Raw genomic sequence first — 20,075 nt, forward strand, 5'->3', positions numbered from 1 at the left:
CCTAACTCCCTTCATCAACCGGGCACTTTACACCTGAGCCACATTTGCTTCCTGGAACGCATGAGGGCGGGCTGCCCGCTTCTACACCTGTGTGCACACAATGCCCTCTGCCTGGAAAAGGGTGTCCTACGTCTTCTTCTTAACTCTGACAAATGCCTGGTCAACCACCTTTAAAGACTGAAGACTCAACTTAAGTCTGACTCCTTCTCTCAACTGGCATCAGTGGCTAAGCTCCGGGTTCAAATTTAGTTCATCTGGGATGACATGGGGCAAGTTACCCAACTCCGTACTTCAGATGTAAAGCCAGGATAGTAGCAGTACCTACTTCATGGGATTGTTACGAGAATTAAGTGAGTTAATATCTACAACGTGTTTAGCATAATACCTGGCACATGGTAATCACCCATTAAGTGTAAGTTTTTCCTACCAGCTCCATGGAGTTGCTCAGAGATGCAGTTTTATAGTCCATGAAATGTGTTTGAAGCAGGGTCTGGCACACAGTAATACTGCACTCTGTGGGAGTTTAATAAATAATAAAGTGGCTTTTCTTGCCTCTTCTTTGTTAAGACAACATCTGTGACATTCAAGCACAGTCCTAAGTAATGTGAGCTATCAAGTTACCCAACTCCCTTGGGACAAACATTTCCCAAGCAGAGGAAATGGCAGGTGCAAAGACTCTAAGGCAGAAAAGCCTTTGGCCTGTTCGGGAGCAGCAAGGAGGCCAGTTGTAGTTAGACTAGAGCATTGAAGAAAACAGAACAGAAGTTCAGAAAGTAGCAGGAGGCCAGATCACCCATGGCCCTGTAGGACAGGATGACTTTTTTGGACTGTGCGTTTTATTTATATTTTATCTTTTTTATTTTATTGTGTTTTAAGTTCTGGGATACATGTGCAGGACGTGCAGGTTTGTTACTTAGGTAAATATGTGCCATGGTGGTTTGCTGCACCTATCAATCCATCACCTAGGTATTAAGCCCCACGTTTTAGCTATTCTTTCTGATGCTCTCCCTCCCTCCACTCTCCCCAACAGGCCCCAGTGTGTGTTGTTCCCCACCCTGTGTTCATGTGTTCTCATTGTTCAGCTCCCACTTATGAGTGAGAATATGCAGTGCTTGGTTTTCTGTTCCTGTGTTAGTTTGCTGAGGATCATGGCTTCCAGCTTCGTCCATGTCCCTGCAAAGGACATGATCTCGTTCCTTTTTGTGGCTGCACAGTATTCCCTGGTATATATGTACCACATTTTCTTTATCCAGTCTGTCATTGATGGGCATTTGGGTTGATTCCATGTCATTGCTATTGTGAATAGTGCTACAATGAACATATGCATGCATGTATCTTTATAATAGAATGATTTATATTCCTTTGGGTATATACCCAGTAATGGGATTGCTGTGTCAAATGGTATTTCTGGTTCTAGATCTTTAAGGAATCCCCCATACCGTCTTCCACAATGTTGAACTAATTTACACTCCCACCAATAGTGTAAGTGTCCCTATTTCTCCACAGCCTCACCAGCATCTGTTGTTTATTGACTTTTTAATAATCACCATTCTGACTGGCCTGAGATGGTATCTCACTGTGGTTTTGGTTTGCATTTCTCTAATGATCAATGATGTTGAACTTTTTTTCATATGTTTGTTGGCCATGTAAATGTCTTCTTTTGAGAAATATCTGTTCATGTCCTTTGCCCACTTTTTAATGGGGTTGTTTATTTCTTGTAAATTAGTTTAAGTTCCTTGTAGATTCTAGATATTAGACCTTTGTCAGATGGACTGTGAAAATGTTCTCCTATGCTGTAGATTGTCTGTTCACTCTGATGATTGTTTTGGTGTGCAGAAGTTCCTGAGTTTAATTAGATCCATTTGTCATTTTTGCTTTTGTTGGAATTGCTTTTGACATTTTCATTATGAAATCTTTGCCACTGCCTATGTCCTGAATGGTATTGCCTAGATTTTCTTCTAGGGCTTTTATAGTTTTGGGTTTTATATTTTAAATCTTTAATCCATCTTGAGTTAATTTTTGAAAAACATGTAAGGAAGGGGTACAGTCTTAATTTTCTGCATATAGTTAGCCAGTTTTCCCAGCACCATTTATTAAATAGGGAATCCTTTCCCCGTTGCTTGTTTTTGTCAGGTTTGTCAAAGATCAGATGGTTGTAGATGTGAAGTCTTATTTCTGAGATCTCTATTCTGTTTCATTGGTCTGTGTGTCTGTTTTTGTATTTTATTTTTAACCCATTCGTGTGCATTTTATTTTTAACCCATACAAGGTCACCAAATGACTTGATCTGGCATACTATTTTAAAGGCTCAATCTGGCTTGGTATTGAGAATAAATTGTAGGAGGATAAGGATGGACAACAGTTACAATGGCTGTAATACCAGTAATGAAGGTGGCAAAGAAAAAAAAAAAAGATGGATTCTGAATAGAGTTTGAAGGTAGCAGTGGCAGGATTTGCTGATGAATTGGACGTAGCATTTGCAAGAAAGAGATGAGTCAAAGATGATGCCAAGATATTTTATTTGTGTAACTGACCAAAGGAAGGAAAGCACTGCAATCTCCAGTGATGAGAAAATGGGAGGTGAAGTAGATTTGGTCTTGGGAAGAGGCATGAATCAAGAATTTGGTTTTTGATGTGCTAAATTTGAGATGTCTATTAGACACCTAACAAGGGGCATCAAGGAGCCACTTGGGTATAAGCTTCTGGAGTTTGAGCAAGGGATTAATGATGGAGACACTAATAAGGGAGGTCTTAGCTATGGACAGTTTTTAAAGCCAAGAGTATATATAAGATCATGTGAAAAGTGTGTGCAGAAACAGAAGAGTTCCAGAGGCTCAGCCATGGGCTACTCCTGTGGCAGAGGTCAGAAAGATGAGAGAGCTTCAGCAAGGAGAACTGGGAAGGATGATCCCTGAGACAAGAGGAAGGGTACCCTGATAGTTATTGATGATATTGACAAGAGAAATCATTTTAGAGGAATGATGAGGACAAACCCCACCCACAGTAGGTTTAGGAGAGTATGTGAGAAGGTAAGTGGTATCAGTAAGTTAGCTGGAGTTTGTGTGTGTGGAGAGCTTTTCTGTAAAATGGAATCAAGAAATAAAGCCATGGCTAGAGGATGCTGGGCATTCAAGTCAGGAGAGAATATTTTGTTCTAAGATGAGATTATCACAGTATGTTTGTAGGATGCTGGGATGACTCAGTAGGCAGGCAACAACTGACAATTGCTCCAGTAATTTCCCTTGACCTGCTGAGCTCAAGCGATCCTCCTGCCTCAGTCTCCCAAGTAGCTGGGACTACAGGAATGCACCACCATGGGCCTGGCTAATTTTTTGTATTTATTTATTTATTTATTTATTTATTTATTTATTTATTTATTTATGTAGAGACAGGGTTTCACCATGTTGCCCAGGCTGGTCTTGAACTCCTGGACTCATATATTGGTGATAGGTATCCAAAGCACAGGTGAGAGTGTGGGTAGGAGCTCCACCACCTCACAGAAGAAATTTGGAAAGCACAGCTTTCAGGATTGGGAGGTTCCTGGATTTGATGATGATGATGTGGATGTACTTTGCTGCTGCTTCTCAGTGAAATGAGAAAAAAAACGTTATCTTCTGAGAGTTGCTGGGGTGCTGGTAGACCTGGAAGGAGACCAGGAGAGCAAATGGACTGTGGGTTCTCAGGGTATCATCAAGTGGTCAGGAATTTTTTAAAAGGTCAGTTAGTAGGTTGTGTTCTTTTGCCCAGCCACTCACCACTGTTTAAACGAAAGGGTGAAAGTGAACAGAGTTGGATTTGACAGGGTTGGGATTTGCTGCATGTATTTGTGTTCCAGGGTTGCCATAACAAAGTGCCACAACTGGGTGGCTTAAGCAACAGAAATGTATTGACTCACAGGTCTGGAGGCTAGAAGTATGAGATCAAGCCGTCACCAGGCTGATTTCTTCTGAGGCCTCTCCCATTGGCTTGTAAGTGGCTGTCTTCTCACTCTGTGTTCACATGGTCTTCCCTGTGAACTCCTCTGTGTCCAGTTTTCCTGTTTTTATAAGAACACCAGTCATACTGAATTTGGGCTCGCTTCAATGACCCATTTTAACTTAATTACCTCTTTAAAGCTATTACCCTATCTTCAAATACAGTCACATTCTAAGTCACTGAGGGTTAGGATTTCAACATATGAATTTGGGGGGTACACCATTCAGCCCCTAACACTGGTAAGTATAATGGAGAATAAAAGGTCAAGGAAGCAGAAACTTTAAGCAAGAATGGGTTTTGTTTTTGGTTTTTGTGAGTTGTTTTGTTTTTGTTTTTTGTTTTTTGGTTTGTTTGTTTTTGTTTTGTTTTATTTTTTTGAGACAGGGTCTTGCTCGGTAACCCAGGCTCTGGAATGCAGTGCTGAGACCATGGCTCACTGCAGTCTTAACCTCCTGGGATCAAGCAATCCTCCTGCCTCAGTCTCCCAAGTAGCTGGGGCTACAGGTGTGCACCACCACACCTGGCTAACTTATAGTATTTTTTTGCAGAGATGGGGTTGTGCCATGTTGCCCAGGCTGTTTTCAAACTCCTGGATTCAAGCCATCCACTCGCCTCAAGGATGGGATTTTAATAATGATCCGTGGCATCTAAGTCCCACAGAAACTGAAGCAGGGGCAAAAGAAGGGTGAGAGATCACGAAAAGATGAGGGAGCTCATGGCTGGGAGGTCCTGAAGGGACCAAAGAGTTGTTAGAAAAGACAATATTTGCATTTGAGTGCTTTCATAGGCAATGCAGACTCACTCTGTCCAAAACTGAACTGTTAATCTTTCTCTGTCAAACCAGCTCCTCTTCTGGTCCTTTGCATTTCAGTGAAAAGAACCAACATCTCCTGCAGTTACTCAAGCTAGAAGTTTCCCAGTCTTTGACCCTTCACTCTCCCTCATTCCGCGTATCCACATGGACGACAGTTCCTACTGCCTGCAAATTATTCATTAAATATCCATTTCTTCATCTCCACTACAACTAACTTAGTCCAAGGAAAAGTTCACCTCCTTTCTTACCCAGGAAGAGCTTCCCCACCATTCTCCCGATTCCACTCTTTCCACCTTCCTCCATGTATTATCTACACCACTGGTATAGGCTGGTGAGGTTTTTTTTTCCAAGTCACTCCTTTTAAAGATATAACTTTTACAACATAATTCTGATTCCCTCCCCTCTTGCTCTGGACATGGCAAGCAGCTTGTCAGTCAGCCCACATCTGCTTCTTTAGCCTCCATGGGCACCTCTGTCCCCAACAGCTCCTATGCTTCTCCACTCCTGCTGGCCTTCTTTCTGCCCCCAATGAGCCCAAGCTCTCCTCTACCTCTAGGCCTTCACAGATGCTATGCCTTCACCTGCTGACTCCTACTGACCCTTCCTGTCTCAACTTCAATGAGACATCCTCAGGAAGCCTTTTCTAACCCCACTTAGCTCCCAAGATAAGTTCGATCTGCAAATTGTTGTACACTCTTCTTGCTGAATAACATAGATGCCAGCAGATCTCATGAGACAATACCCATCTCAGAGGCTCTGGTCTGTACCACCTAGCCCAGGAATGCACACTCTGAGAATTTCTTCAAGGTGTCCCCTCCTCAGGAAACCAGGAGTTTACACAAGGCTAGGTTGTCAGCAATTGAAATTTATTCTCTAAGTATCCTGGGATCAAGTTGATGTATATAAATGCTGGTTGAACAAACCAGTAAGTGAATGACAGAAATGTGGGTTTTGCCTCTGGATTCATTTCTGTAATTTCTGACCTTACTGTGTTCCCTGCCTTCTTCTACTTTCTTGTTCTTGGGCATGTGCTTTCTTTCATGATCCCTATAGTGCAAGGTTCAAAATCAGTTACCATGCAAGAAGGTTTGCCACCTGCTCTTTATGAAACTGAACCGTTGGAAATTATAGCTTTTCAGCTTGTGAAACAAAACATCTAATACCTGCCATAAAACACACCCCTTTGAAAAGGCTATTTATTTCTGACAATACATATGATAAACACGCATGGAGTAAATGTCAAATAGATCGAAGTGCTAGATTCAGAAAATGATTCTTTCTTCTTCCCTGAACTCCCCTCTTCCCATTTTAATGAACAAGCAGCATACACACACAGAGAAGCAAAGAGAGAGAGACAGAGAGATCTTCATTGTTTCATTAAAATTATAGCGTAAGACATATCCTGTTGTGTACCTGGCTTTCCTCACATAGTAATGTGTGTTGAAGACATTATATACTAGCACGTGTTGCTTACCCAGTTCTTTTAGTTGACCCCTAGAATTCTATCATATAGTATGCTAGAGTTTACTTAACTATATAAATGAGCACAGAATACTACAACAAATATTCTTGTGGTGGCATAATTTTTAGGTATCCAAGTACATACATTCCTGAAAGTGGACTCCCTGGGTCAAAAGACACAAGCACTTAAAATTTTGAAAGATATTGCCAGCCAAAGGGGTGGTACTAGTTGGCCCTCTCACTGACGGTGCCTGAGAATGTCGGTTTTTCAACCCTCACACAGTTACAGTTTCAAGTTTGTTTTGTCTTCATTTCTGATTATTAATCATCAAGGATTTGGGGCAACTTCAGATGTTAGTTTCTCTTTCTGTGAAATGTAGTAAACACTTGAGGAAATAAAACCTAAAGGAACCATATAGCCCTTTACTTCTGCTACATTGCTTGGTTTGCGAATATTCTTTGGAGGGGCAGGTGTAGCAGACAACTTGCAGATCTACTATGTGGTTCATCCTTCACCTTGGTCTTATCTCCTATAGCATCCCCTTCCGCCATTCTCTCAGGCATGCTGGCAGTGTCAGTGGGACATGGGCACTGGGCGCGGGATGCGGCAGCGTGTGGGCTTTGGTTGGTCCAGGGATTTTTCTCGCCTTTTCTTCACACTTCTCCTGGTCAGAAGACTTTTGAGTGTCACCAGGAAGCTCAGGGTTAACCTGTTTTTTTTAGGGAGGTCTTTGTCTCCTCAATATGTTTTGTGCCTCCTCAAGGCAGGATACAATCACGAAAAGACGAATAGATAAATGCTGAATATCAAAAACAGCAGAAAAGCATGCTCGTTGATGCCACACAGAGCACCTGTGACCTGCTTCTTTCTAGCAGATTCATGTAAGACAGCTGTATGATTTCTCCTCCCACATCCTGAAACTGAGCAAGGCTGAATCTTGTATTTACTACTCTTTCTGTATTTTTAATGAAATAAGAGTAAATAGAACTTGGCAAGATGCCTCAAAATGCTTTTAATTCACTTGGGCTGCCTGCCGTTCATTCTAGGCCTCCTTGTTTATTTCATCAGAGTAAAGATAGGAGTTCATCAGAAGTCAACTTCTCAGCCACATCCTCCCTTAGGTCTGACCACAGCTTAACAGATCTGGTGACTTTTCAGCTCTCCCACTGCCCCACCTCCTTCACCCAGTTGCTATTCCTTAACTTTCAGGTGACAGTTTAGACACTCCAAATCTGAGACATCTTTTACAGCCCTTCATGTCTGGATTATAAGCTCGTATCATGGATAAACATATGCATCCTACACTTCCTGATTTTTTGGGACAGTTTTGCCACCCCACCTCCATCCCCAACTAGATTGTAGAAGGATGCCAAACAATCTTTGTCTCAGGTACGTCCTCAGTGGCTAGCAAGTCCCTGGTGCTTAGAGGGCACTGCACAACCCTATGTTGATGAGTATCACACTGGAATGTAATTCTTTTTACTTCCATCCCCTTATTCAGTCATTTGTGCATTAAATATTTACTGAGCACCATGAACTATTTTAGTACTGGGTTAATAGCAGTTAAACAAATTCAGTTGCCAGAAGCTTATGTTTTAAAGGGAAATAGACATATAATAGACAAGATAAGTAAACCATAGCACATGTGAGGTGATGGTGAGGGCTAAGAAACCAACTCAGCAGGGAACAGGATAAAGACTGGGGGGAAGGTTGCAATTTTGGGTAAAGGACCAAGGAAGGTCTCACTCAGAAGGTGGCACTTGGGTAAGAATCTGAAGAAGGTGAGGTGAAATCTGGGGGAACAGGGGTCCAGACAGAGAAGAGCAATTGCAAAGGCCCTAAAGCAGAAGCAAGCCTGGTGTGTTCAGAGAACAGCAGAGGTCAAGTAACAGGTGCATGGCACAGGAAGAACAAGGAGGAAACGTGGGAGATAAGGATAGAGATGTAATTGTGTGTTTGGGACCTGGAGATAGACAGGCACTGGTGCAAAAGAGTGACATGTCCTGATGTGTTTTGTCAGGCTCACTCTGGCTGTTTGTTGAGCAGAAACGGAAGTGGGGCGGAGACAGAAGCAACAAGGCCATTTTGGAAGCCATGGTGCCATAATCCAGACAAGAGATGATGGTACCTTGAACTGGGTTGGCATCAGCAGGTGCAATTAAATTCTGAATATATTTTAAAGGTACAACAGACAGGATTTGCTGATGGAGTAAAGAGACAATGAGAGTGGTCAGACACAACTCCAAGATTTTTGGCTTTTTGGCTTGAGCAGCTGAAAGGATGGAGTTGTCATTTACTGAGTGGAGAAAGACTATGAAAGGAGAATTCATTTGAGGTATGTCGAGTTTAAGATGCCTGTTACATATCCAAGTGAAAGTGTTGAGACAAACACTGTGCCGTGCTCCACAAAAGTTAACTTGTTCAATCCTCAGAAGAACCCCATGAGATAAGTAGTATTTTTGACCCCATCTTACAGGAAAGAGACTGAGGCCTGAAGCCCAGAGAGGAAGAGTGACTTTTCCAAGTTTACCTAGCTGGTTGGTGGTGGAAGTGGGGAACTGGGATTCAAACCTAAGCAATAGGGCTCCGGAATTCATGCTTTTCTACACTTTGCAAAACACACAGACACACAAACACACACACACCACCTCATTCTAGTCACTTAATAAATTTCTTGCCATGAGCATTCATTGAGCCCATTTATGATCCAGTCACCGTGGCAAGGGACTGGAGTGCTCTAATTAGATTGAGTCTGAGTCACTTTCTGTGGGCCTGATCTTGGGGGTGGAGCCTCACATCAGCTCAGAGTAAAGTAATGAGCAGCTCTCCAGAGGAAAATCTGGGTGTTGTCACCAGAAGTAGGGTGAATAGATGCTAAATATATATATTTCTTAAAATCCATTCTGATATCAAATTTAGCCCATCATAGCACGTGGACAAAGTTTATATATGATCCATTCTTTATATGCATTTCAAACACACCCAGAACACCAACTTGTGCCAAAATTTTCTCAAAAGATTTTCTAATAAGATGTTTACTTGATTCCCTGGGACAATTACACTTTCCATTCTTATATTCTAACACAAAGAGGCTGAAGGTCAAATATCTCAGCTGAGGGGAGGAACACATTCTTGAATATTTAAGAAGCAACTGTGCAATGCTTTCTCAATGCAGCATTTTTCAGAGAAAGTTAAAAACAAAAGCAAACAAAAATTCCAAAAGAAAGCCCCAAATATAATTCATTGAAAATAGTGATACTGAATATCATTCACTGTGGTTTTATTTTATTGTATTTTATTTTTTTAGAGCAGCTTTAGGTTTACAGCAAAATCCAACAAAAAATACAGAATGTTCTCCTATTCTTCCTTCTCCCTACACATGCAGTCTCCCCCACTATCAACATCCCACCCAGAGGGGTACATTTGTTAATATCCATGAGCCAACATTGACATGTCATTATCACCCAAAGCCCATAGTTTACATTGGCACTCCCTCTTGATGTTGTACATTCTAGAGGTTTTAAGAAAGGTAGAGTGACTTCCACACACCATTATAATATCATACAGAATTGTTAAACTGCTCATTCATCACTTCCTCTCTTCAACCTCAGACAGCCATTGTTGTTTATTTGTTTGTTTACTGTCACTGCAGTTTTGCCTTTTCCAGAATGTTATACAGCTGGAATCACACAACATGTAACCTTTTCGGATTGGCTTCATTCACTTAGCAATATGCATTTAAGGTTCCTCCGTGTCTTTTCATGGCTTAATGAATAATATTCATTTGTCTGAAGGTATCACAGTTTATCCACTTACCAACTGAAGAATGTCTTGGTTATTTTGTTTTGTTCCCTGGCAGTAAATTTTTCTTACTCTAATAAATTGTAAAATTCTTCTTATTAATATTTTACTAAATAATTAGTAATCAAAGCAAAGTTCAAATGTATATTTCAGAAAGACATTCCTTCTTAAAAAGTAACAAGCTCTACAAATAATTTTTCAGGTTGTAATAGCAATTGCGTGCTTATATATAATTTTGAAAAATAAGAGTACAAAGAAAAATTACAACTACTTGTAACTTCAAGAATCAGAAATCAATAGCATTAATATTAATATTTTGGTGTATTATATATATTTTTTTCCTGGAATTTATATCCTAAGATTTTAACTCCACATTATATGATACATATTTTAGCTTATCTTTAAATATTCTTCCTTTTTGATTGTTTTTCCTCCTCTATACATACATGGACAAATATTCTTCTGAAATAGCATTTTTATTTATTTTATTTAAAAACATATTCTAAAACTATAATCTTTAAAAGTCATGTAGAAAAAAGTAACTCAGCTCTTTAAATTAGATTGTCAAAAACATCATCAAGTACCTAGAAATCATTTTTTTCTTTTCAAAAGTGCATTTATTATACATTTCCAGATCAATAGTATAAAGCATGGTTTTTTGAAAAGTAATAGGAAAATACCCTCATGTTCATTATAGATTTATTCACAATAGCCAAGATTTGAAATCAACCTAAGTATCCATCGTATTCATCAATGGATGAATACATAAAAAAATTGTGGTACATATATACAATAGAATATTACTTAGCCATAAAAAAGAAGTAAATCCTGCCATTTATGACAATTTGGATGAACCTGGAGTACATTATGCTAAGTGAAATAAGCCTGACACAGAAAGATAAATACTGTATGATTGCACTCATATGTGGACTCTAAGAAAACCAAACTCATAGCAGAGAGTAGAATGTTGATTGTCAGGAGGTTGGGGTTGGCAGAAGTGGAGAAATGGTTAAAAAGTAGCAACTTTCAGTTCTAAGTTCAGAGAATCTAATATACAACATGGGTGGTGATGGATGTGTTCATTTGATTGTTGTAAGCTTGTATGCTTTGAATATATTCAATCTTTATTTTTAATTAAATATTTTTAAATGAAATAAACTTTAAATATAATAAAATATGAGCAGTTACAAATAAGATTATAAAAACCACCCATAATCATAGTACCTAGAGAAAATTATGTTTTTACTTATCCTTCTACTTATGTGTGTATGTGTATATATGTATATATGGGTGTGTGTGTATAAAAGGAAAGTTGTATATACATACATACACACACATATGTATGCACAGTTTTGAATTAAGTTCTTTTTTTTTGAGATGGAGTCTTACTCTGTTGCCTAGGCTAGAGAGCAGTGGCGCCATCTCGGCTCACTGCAACCTCTGCCTCCTGGGTTCAAGCGATTCTTCTGCCTCAGCCTCCCCAGTAGGTGGGACTACAGGCACATGCCACCATGCCTAGATAATTTTTGTATTTTTAGTAGAGACAGAGGTTCACCATATTGGCCAGGCTCCTGATCCGCCTGCCTCGGCCTGTCTTGGCCTCCTAAAGTGCCGGGATTACAGGCGTGAGCCACCTCACCCGGCCAAATTAAGTTCTTAAAACCATGTACAAAAAAAGAAAATAGCACATAAACATGAAAATCATGTAACAAAAGCTCACTCATTCATTCATTTATACACTCAAAACCTGTGTTGAGCCTCTGCTATTTACCTGGCTGTGGGCTGGGTTCCAGGAATATAAAGACCTTCAAAACAAGGTGTCTGTTCTGTGCATGTCTATATTCCATCCAGGAGAAGGAATTTCTATCACATAAAAATAATTTATCACTGTGCACACCATCATGCAAGCCCAAGCACAGAAATGTGGTGGCAAACGTGAGAGAATGGTGAATTAACTAAAATTACAACTTCATCCAGATTCTCATTCATAAATTATTTTCTCATATTTTATGTCCTAAAGCTTGGTTTTCTAGCTACCAAGCTAACAACAGACTGGAAGATAACAATAAAGAAACTACTTTCTTGTTTTTCAGCACTTCAATACGTTCCCTGTTTTATTGTATACATGTATTGCCACATACAATTTTATCTCACTTAAGTTTCATGCTCAGTTAATTTCTTTACCATTCCAAGTGAGAAGGTGGCACACAGGACAACATGCCAAAAAAGCCTCTTTCCTAGAACTCCACAGCTACAGTAGAATTTTAAAACTTCATTTTTAACAAACAGCAATTGCCACTTTAAAAAACTATATGCCCATGGAGAAACCCCGTCTCTACTAAAAATACAGAAAATTAGCCAGGCATGGTGGCACATGCCTGTAATCCCAGCTACTCGGGAGGCTGAGGCACAAGAATCGCTTGAACCCGGGAGGCGGAGGTTGACGTGCACCAAGGTCACGCCACAGCACCCCAGCCTGGACAACAAGAGTGAAACTCCGTCTCAAAAACAAAACAAAACAAAAAAACGATATGCCATATGTAAAGTTTAAACAAAAATATGTTGGCTGGGTGCGGGGGTTCACATCTGTAATCCCAGCACTTTGAAAGGCCACGGCAGGCAGTTTACTTAGGAATTTGAAACCAGCCTGGGCAACATGGTGAGACCCCATCTCTACTAAAAATACCAAAAAAAAAAAAGGTAGGCATGGTGATGCACACCTGTGGTCCCAGCTACTCAGGAGGCTGAAGAAGGAGGATCACCTGAGCCCAGGAGGCAGAGACTGCGGTGAGCCAAGATCACACCACTGCACTTCAGCCAGGGTAAAAGAGGGAGATCTTATCTGGAAAAATAAATAAATAAATATATACATATATATTTATATGTATTTATATTTATATATGCATATATTTGTTTATGCATGCTTATATATATAAGGAAAAATAATATCTTTAGCAGACAACTATTAATTCATTTATTCAGTTTATTTCATAAATAGTTTTAAGTTTACCATATGTCAGCACTTGATCAGCAGTGAACAAATCAGATAAAAATCCATGTCCTCAGCTGCTTTGGAAAATAATCTGGCAATTCCTCAAAATGTTAAGCAGAGTGAACATGACCTGGAAATTCCACCCCTGGATATCTACGCAAGAGATATGAAAACATATGTTCACACAGAAATGTACATGAAGGTTCATAAAGGCATTATAATAATTGAAAAACAGAAACAACCCAAATGTCCTTAACTGATGAACGGATAAGCAAAATGTGATTTGCCCACACAGTGAAATATTATTGAGCCAAAAAAAAAAATGAAGTGCTTACACATACCACAACATGGACGTACCTCGAAAACATGCTAAGTGTAAGAAGCTAGTCACAAGAAGTAACATATTGTATAATCCCATTTACATGAGATATCCAGAATAGGCAAATCCATAGAGACAGAAAGTAGATTAGAAGTTCCCTAGGACTGGATGGCGGTAGATGAGGAGTGACAGCCCAATAGGAATGGGATTTTCTTGGGGTTGAGAGGAATGTTGTAAACGTGTGTGATAGTCACAAAACTGAATATACTAAAAACTACTAAATCATATACTTTCAGAGTAAATTTTATGTTTGTAAATTCAATCTCAAAAAAAGATGTTAAACAAAATCCCTCACATAGGGTTTATAGTTTCTGGTGCAACTCCCTACCATTTTTCCTGGTTCTGATATGAAGATAGCCCATTCCAGATTTGATGCCACTGGGTAAATACTGGGAGTGGAGGGGGGAGAGAAAAGGAGAAAGCGGGGTATTGAGCATTTATTAATTTATGGTACTATCCAACCAAATAGTAGCTCTTTGGCGCTGTACCCCATGACACCCCCTGTCACAGAAACAGGGAAAATTGTTTCCATTGGCAGAATAGTCATACACTGCCTCTTACCAACTCTTAGGAAGAGAAAGAAGGAATGAAGAAGAAAGGGCATGGAAGAGAAGTGAAGAAATGAGAAAAACAGGAGGAGGAGGAAGAAGGTAGAGAAAGAGAAAAGAAGAAAAAAGAAAATAGAGGAGAAGTTTAGGTAGAAGAAAGTGAAGGAGGAAATGAAGAGGAAACATTAACTGAACATTGACTAAGTGCCAAACACCATACTGGGGTCTCTCTGTACACAGTGTTATTAAATCTTCAAAATAACCCCATGAGGTAAATATTATTACTATACCTGTTTTACAGATTTGAAAACTTGAGTGTGGTGAACACAGCATTTTCAGAGGTACCATTGCTGGGAGTTCTACCAGTCAGACCTTGAGCGGCACATCATGTTCTTTCACCCAGAAATCTGGGTAGTGGGCTCCGTAGCGGACCAGTAGTATAATCTGGATGTTATTCTTGGCTATTTCCTTAGTCCTTCCCCATCCCTGAGATGCTTGAGCTTCCTAATATTCTGTAATATGCACCAGGAGATGGTTTTAATATACGTAACTAGGAATTTTGCCTACAGCAGACAGAGGTCAGGTAACTTAACTGAGGACACACACATATATGTGGTGGAAATGGGACTTGATCCCTGTCCACCTGATTCCAAGCATTGACTCTTAGCCATGATTCCCTACAAAAGGCACTGAGGTGTGTAGGCCGTAGCTCCATGGCCCACCCGCAGTGAAGACAACACCAGCATTCAGGTTGTGGCTCAGGTGGGAAACGTTTTGTCCTGTTTCATTCTATAGAAATCTATAGGCATTGACACCAAATACTTTATACACACTGAAACTTAACTAATTGATCTTAAATAAGACTGCATATTCTCACTTAAATGAAGAATCTAAAGCAATTAAACTCATAGAAACAGAGAACAGACGGGTGGTTACAGAGGCTGGAGGGTAAGGGTATTAGGGAGATGATGAATAAGGTATGAAAATCTCAGAAGGAATATGGAAGTTTTTTTGAGATCTATTGCATAGTGCGGTGAATATAGTTAATAAACAGTATTGTACATTTCACAATTGCTAAGAGAGTAAATTTCAAATGTTCTCATGACAAAAAAGGCTAAGGATATGATTTCATTCTTTTTTATGGCTGCATAGTATTCCACATCTTTTGCAGCAACATGGATACAGCTGCAAAAGATGCAGCTTAAGATAGTAGAGGCCATTGTCCTAAGTATATTGATGCAGGAACAGAAAATCAAATGCCCCATGTTCTCACGTTTAAGTGAAAGCTAAACATTGCGTACACATGGACATAAAGATGGAAAAAATAGACTCTGGGGACTACTAGAGGAGAGAGGGTGGAAGGGGAGGGAGGGTTGAAAAACCAGCTATCAGGTACTATGCTCACTACCTGGGTGATAAGATCAGTAGCATACCAAACCCCAGTGACACACAATTTGCCTGTGTAACAAACCTGCCCATGTACCCCCTGAAACTAAAATAAAAGTTGAAAAAAAGTGCTAAATATTTGAGGTGATGGATATGTTAACCAGCTTAATTTAATTTTCCTACATTGTATTTATAAATTATAACATCACTTTGTACCCCAGAAATACACACAATTATAAATTATCAATTTACAATAAAAATTGTTATTAAAAATGCTGATGTTATTGGGTTTTTCAAACATTAAACATTTAATGTTTAAGAAATTCCCACCGGGTGTGGTGGCTCATGCCTGTAATCCCAGCACTTTGGGAGGCCAAGGAGGGTGGATCACCTGAGGCCGGGAGTTCGAGACCAGCCTGACCAACATGGAGAAACCCTGTCTCTACTAAAAATACAAAAATTAGCCGGGGGTGGTGGCCCATGCCTGTAGTCCAAGCTACTTGGGAGGTTGAGGCAGGAAAAGCGCTTGAACCTGGGAGATGGAGGTTGCAGAGAGCCGAGATCGCGCCATTGCACTCCAGCCTGGGCAACAAGAGTGAAACTCTGTCTCAAAATAAATAAATAATTTTTTTTGAAAAAGAAATTCCCTGTAAAGGATTCTCTGTAATATTAATGGAAAGAAGTGGTGAAGAGGGAGTGAGGTTGAGAAGAAGTTTTCTTTAACAGGGGACCACTATTCAGAACAGTCTAGGAGGCGTGTGCTTTTGTCCTCTTTATAGACAGAAGGATTATTATTCTGTTCAGCCAAGGTCACAGGTCTAGGACAGTGGAGCTGGTATTTGACCTTGGGCCCACAAAAATACACTGCAGTTCGTGCAGGGAGAACCAAATGGTCTTTCTCCACTCTCCTTGGTTCTTCGACAGGGCTATGAATTAAATTGGCATATAACAGATTAGCAAGAAAAAACTATGTCTAACTACATACACTGGCACAGGGGTCCCATGAAAATATGAGAGTTGAAGAAAGACCAGATGATTGAAGCTTATATAGCAGCCTGAGCTACAGAAAGGAATAGGAGGAGCTTGGGGCTTCCAGGGGTGGTAGAGACAAGCTATGAGAAGGGGAGGGAGGAAATATAAGGTGAGTAAAAGTTTGTCTTGTTATGCAAATGAAGTATCTCAGGTAATAAAAATTGTCTAGAAACAGCCCTCTTCCTGATACAGCTAGTTTTACTAATGTAGATTTATTTTACAAGAAACATAACTTTCAATTTACAATAGGCATAAATTTCTTTTACAAAGGGCAGCTTTTCAGAGATACTCCTGCATCTGCAGTTTATCTGAATAACCAGCTTGAAATATGCCAAGAAGTGTATTTTGGGGTGGCACATCTTATCTCCCACAGTATGTTTTGAGGTGGTGCATCCTGAACCCCAACAAATGAGTGTCTTCGAAAGATATGGCTGGCCACTGCACAGCTGTGCTGTGCACGGAAAAATGTGAATAGCACTCCAAACCTCACCCTCCAAGGCCACTAGCGGGAAAAACAGCTCTCCACAGCCCAACATACCTGCTGGATGTTACAATAACCCAAGCCCATGATGAAGGCCTGAGTCATTCAGAGAAAATACACCCATTAAGGGCATCTTCTTCACAAAACTAGTTACATGTAACACATCCTATGTCAAAATGTTTCTCGACATTTGTTAACCTATCAAACATATTCTCAACTAATCTCCACTCGGGTCAAGAAAATGCAGTTGAGTGTCATTTCCTGAGTCTGGCTGGTATTGCAAAATGTAAATTCAACAATTTTTCAAACACATCTCACATCCCAGGCCTGCCGTTGGCAAGCACCTCTTTAACCACAAACCACGTTAGTGAAAATGAGAAAGAAAAACTTTCCTCTTGCTGGGCGCTTCATAGAACTAGTCAGGTGAGACCATCTCTGAGGGTCTTTGACAGCTCAGTTTTACTGCATAATCTGTTTTCAAGACCCTTTAAAAGGCCAGATTGTCTAGTACTTTTCTTTTATGAGAAGAGCTTCCCCCAATCCACCCTGCTGTCTTTTAGCAAAAACACCAGAAAGTCGGTTTTTTCCCCTTGTTTTGTTGTGGTTTTTTTTGTTCGTGGTGGTGTGTTTTGCTTTAGTTTTATTTTTTCAAATTCCATGATTATTTTCAAAATGAAGATCTAGCTTACCATGTAATTTTAAAGTTTATGTTTATGTTGCAGAGAATGGAAGAACTGTTTAGTCTCCACCTTGAGAACCTTAACATCATCTATCAGTTTACATGGTGCTTGCCCTGTGGAGAACTTCAGAGCTCTCAGATTGTTTTACCTTTATTCCCTGGAAACTTTGGACTATTGGAATATAAGCTGGAATAAGAAACTCATAGATTGGAAAGTGGAGTGAAGTGATTATCTGTCTAATAACCCGATGGTTAAGTTTGTTTTTTTCTTTTTCAAATACAGTTTCAGAGTACACAAATGAGCACACACTCACACACTCACAGATGCATAAACACTCCAAGACATTCATCACTTGTGGTTACTATCACTCTACATTGACTGAAGGTTACATCTGGACACAGCATTTCTTTTTTCTTTGGGGATTTTCACCCATAAATAATATGCAGTTGTTCAATTCATTGCTAAACTACAGAGATTCAGTGAAAAATGAATACATTAATATTGCAAATGCATTTACTCTTTGACTCACTGACCCCATTTCTAGAAATTCAACCTACAAATATCTCTGCCCACATGAAAGATAATAAATACACCAGATTAGTCATTGCAGCATTGTTTATAAGAGAAACTGGCACTGGGCATGGTGACTCACGCCTGTAATCCCAGAATTTTGGGAGGCCGAGGCGGGCGGATCGAGAGGTTGGGAGTTCGAGACCAGCCTGACCAACATGGTGAAATCCCATCTCTATTAAAAATACAAAAATGAGCCAGGCGTGGTGGCACGCACCTGTAATCCCAGCTACTCAAGAGGCGAAGCAGGAGAATTGCTTGTAACCGAGAGGCGGAGGTTGCAGCGAGCCGAGATTGCACCACTGCACTCCAGCCTGGGCAACAGAGCAAGACTCCGTCTCAAAAAAATTGTTTTAAAAGGAGAGAAACTGATTGCAAACAACCTGAATGATGTTCCTAATGGGATGGGTTAAATAAATTACAAAACATCTCTCCCATGGAATATTATGCAGCTGTAAAAAATAAAGTGAGGAATCTCTATGTATTGATACAGAATAATCTCCAGGATGTACTATTAAGGGGTACAAAGTATTTTGTATTGAATGCTTCCTTCTGTGTAAGAAAAGGTAGGGAGTAATAACATGTGTTTATGTGCTTGCATTTTTGCAAAGAAACCCTAGACGGATCTACATGAATCTTTAAACAAATGATCATCAGAATAAGACGTGTGGGAACAGAACAGGGGACAGGAGTGGGAATGAGATTTTTTCATAGTGTTTTATTTTTAAGCCATGTGTCTATATTACCTTTTTCAGAAACAACATAAAAATCACTAAATGTAATCTAAAACAAATCTATGTACTTAAATTACAAAAATGGACCATTGGGAAAGAGCCCGTTTTATCCATCTGATCAGGCATGCTTGTCAAATACTTCATCAATTGGAAAATCAACAAAATAAAGTATGTGTGCAGCTACATCCGTCGCTGATTCTTTATCTCATTCAAAACCACACAGTGCTGACAGCAACATCCTTCCTCTCAGCATTCATGCTTCTGCTACCACCCAGGGGCACTGAGTTCACAGCCAGTTCACAGAAGGTAAGAAACTGCACACAACCCTTAGAGAGGAGACAATCATAGATATGTGCATGCTTCAGAGAAGAACATCTGGAAATTCAGCAATGTTCCTAAACTAAACATACCCCTGTTTCCTTGGGTCCCTTTAGACCAGGGTTCACAATGGGGTCACACTAATCCCAACAACCTCTATTTTAGTGGCTCATAAAGCCTCTATTGTTCTGCAGAACACCATCCCCTTTCAAAGAGCCTCCCTCTCAATATTTCTGGGGGTCATCGTGGGGATTATCTCACCTGTGCTCCAAAAAGCTGCCCACAGTCCCATGGCCTCCATCGTGGTTTTCCTCTCCTCTCAATCCCCACTGGTGATACACACGAAGAAGCTGTGACCTCACACCCCCCACTTGGCTTTCCAGATCCTTCAGCCTCTCCCTTTGGCTCTCTGCCCTGGATCCAGCCCCAGCAGGCTCTCCCAGAGGAAGGAAGGTGGCTGAAGTCCGGTTATCCACTCCCTCAGCTGGCTTCCTCCCTGCAGGGTTGCCTCAGGCCACTGGCTTCCTTGACAGAGGCCACTGCTCTTCTCGAGGTAACCTCTCAGTGGGACTCTCTCCTTCCAGATTCCCACGACCTGCCTGATGCCTCACTCCATGGGGCATTGGTGCATCTCTGCACACATCAGTGCTTTGCAGATAGTCCCTATTAAACCTCCTCCAATTTTCCTGATTTGAGTGTGCCTTTTGTGTGTCTGGATAGGGCCTGACTGAACTGGATTCTCCCTGCCTGCAAGGCAGTTTATGTATGTCCCATCATTGCCTTTGGTGGGCACCATCTCTGTGAACCTCCAGCTGTGCCATGGCTGGGCCACACTTTAAGAGCCGGGTCCTATCCCAATGCTGTTTGTGGCTCTGTGTCTCTTAACATTCTTAAAGACCCTAC

At 40.4% G+C, this 20,075-nt stretch overlaps 1 long non-coding RNA gene across 1 annotated transcript; it reads right to left on the reverse strand.

Annotated features, from left to right (window-relative positions):
• Positions 1-3,355: 3,355 nt before the first annotated feature.
• On the reverse strand, positions 3,356-19,605 carry LOC115894810. The gene is made up of 3 exons (XR_004055004.1): positions 19,434-19,605; positions 3,896-4,036; positions 3,356-3,641 (listed from the first exon to the last, which is right to left on the reverse strand). It is a non-coding gene; the product is annotated as an uncharacterized LOC115894810 (long non-coding RNA).
• Between the last annotated feature and the right edge of the window lie 470 nt (positions 19,606-20,075).

Source organism: Rhinopithecus roxellana, chromosome 2 (genome assembly GCF_007565055.1).
Source record: "Rhinopithecus roxellana isolate Shanxi Qingling chromosome 2, ASM756505v1, whole genome shotgun sequence".
Taxonomy (NCBI): Eukaryota; Metazoa; Chordata; class Mammalia; order Primates; family Cercopithecidae; genus Rhinopithecus; species Rhinopithecus roxellana.